The 1,901-nt window shown below is 52.0% G+C and overlaps 1 protein-coding gene across 2 annotated transcripts in view; it reads right to left on the bottom strand.

The window, feature by feature from the left end:
* The window catches only part of CTPS1 (CTP synthase 1), a 43,844-nt gene that overhangs the window by 36,670 nt on the left and 5,273 nt on the right, over positions 1-1,901 (bottom strand). The window lies entirely within an intron of this gene.

The following is a 1,901-nucleotide window of genomic DNA, read 5'->3' as shown; positions in this document are numbered from 1 at the left end:
GGACCGCGCATGAGGCCGGCGCGCTCACGGCGCACGCGCCAAGGCGGCCGCGCCTGCGCACTGCGCCCCGCCACGCTCCGCCCCTCTGGGGCAGCAGGATCTAACTGCCCGGCAATCGGGCGTGGAGCGGGGCGGGGCTTGCGGCTGCAAGTGGGGGGCACGTGTCTGCCAGCCTAGGGCGGGAAAGGCCGGAGCAGTCCCGAAAGTTTGCAGAAAAAGAAGATATGTACGTGTATATATTTGTCTTTATTTATTTATTTATTTATTAATTGCAAATTTCCCATTTGGTCGCAGACGAGGTGTCATTATGCAACCACCTAGATTCGTGCATTTCACCTGCTGCTGCCAGGTGTCACCTCAGGTGGCCATCCTCGAGAACACTCTGGTTCTGTGCTGCTTTGGCCTGTATCAATACAAAACCCGACAGCTTTCTGCCCTGTTTCTCTTCAAGAGAAAACACGGGGCCGTGCCTTCTCAGACGATCCTGAATCGGTTCTCAGACGCTTTCGTTGTCTAGGTTACAGATTAATACATCATTTTTCCCTTTCTCTTCAAAAGAAGAACTGGAGGACAGAAAGGTGTCTGGTTTCATATCAATAGACATTGGCGACACGTAAGGGGTGCATGCAGGTGCACACTCACCCCCTGAGATTGGCCGTGCACCCCCTGGAAGCACCAGCCACAAAATCAGAAGTGAACTTCTCATTTTGCCACTGGCTTGGTGGTCAGCTGCTGGGTCCCTCCCCCCATCAGTGATCTGGTGCCCCCCCAGACTCGGGAGGCACCAGTCACCCATGCCAATAGAGGACAAAGGACAACCGGACTGTCCTCTAGGAGGGCCACCCTAGTGTCACGCTGGAGTGCAAGGGCTCATCTCCTCCTCATGGTGGAGATCATCCTTAGGGACTAGGTACATGCCACCTTAGGGGTGCCTGATAGCAGCCTACAGCTACCTGAAAGGTAGTCAAGAGAGGATGAGACTAGACTGTTCTCAGTGGTGCAGATGACAGGACAAGGAGCAATGGGCTCAAGTTGCAGCAAATGAAGTTTAGGTTGGATATGACACAGGCAGGGGTGAACTGGGCAACTGTCTGGGACCCGGACAGAAAGGGGGATTGAAAATGGTGAAAATAATGATTATTTTTATCATCTCTAGCAAAGGTTTGGGGGGAGGGGGCATACTAAAAGTTCACACGGGGCCACCAGGAGTCTAGGTACAGTGCTGAATATTGGAAAAACTCTCTCACAAGGAAGGTAGTGAAGCACTGAAATGGGTTACCTAGAGAGCTGATAGCATCTCCGTCCTTGGAGGTTTTCAAGGCCCAGCTTGACAAAGCCTTGGCTGGCAAAATCTAGTTGAGGCTGGTCCTGCTTTGAGCAGAAGGTTGGACTAGATGTCCTCCTGAGGTCCCTTCCAGCCCTAATTTCCTATGATTTTATGATCTGCCACGTGGCTGCCACAACTGTCATGGGCAACCTGTGTGGCACATGTAGGTTGTAGACTTCTCTCTCCAATCTACAACCTGTGTAGACTGGGGAGAGAACAGGCAGCACCGTGGCAGATAGGGGAGGGAGCAAAAAGCAGAGCATCAGATCAGGCAGGGACCACAAGGCAGGGAGCAGAGAGCTGAGCGGCAGATTGGGTAAAGGAAAGCAATCAGTGGCACTTGGGGAGGGTGCAGGGCTAATTTGTGGCATGCCTGCTGAAAACAGTTAGCTTTCACAGACCTATCTAAAGTCACCTGCTGAATAGGCAAACTGAGGAGTTTCTGTGACACCGATTGAGAGTGATACCAGAGTGCAAGAGAATGGGAGACATTTCTTTCACGAAGCAAACAGAATTGTCTGGTTCTCCTTAGATAACAGTTCCTGGTTTGCAAAAGAAGCAGAACTGAGAAGGG

Source organism: Gavialis gangeticus, unplaced genomic scaffold (genome assembly GCF_001723915.1).
Source record: "Gavialis gangeticus isolate Ggan-Ray unplaced genomic scaffold, GavGan_comp1, whole genome shotgun sequence".
NCBI classification, from domain to species: domain Eukaryota; kingdom Metazoa; phylum Chordata; order Crocodylia; family Gavialidae; genus Gavialis; species Gavialis gangeticus.
Note: the sequence above shows the minus strand (reverse complement) of the source record. Positions and strands in the feature narration are given on the sequence as shown.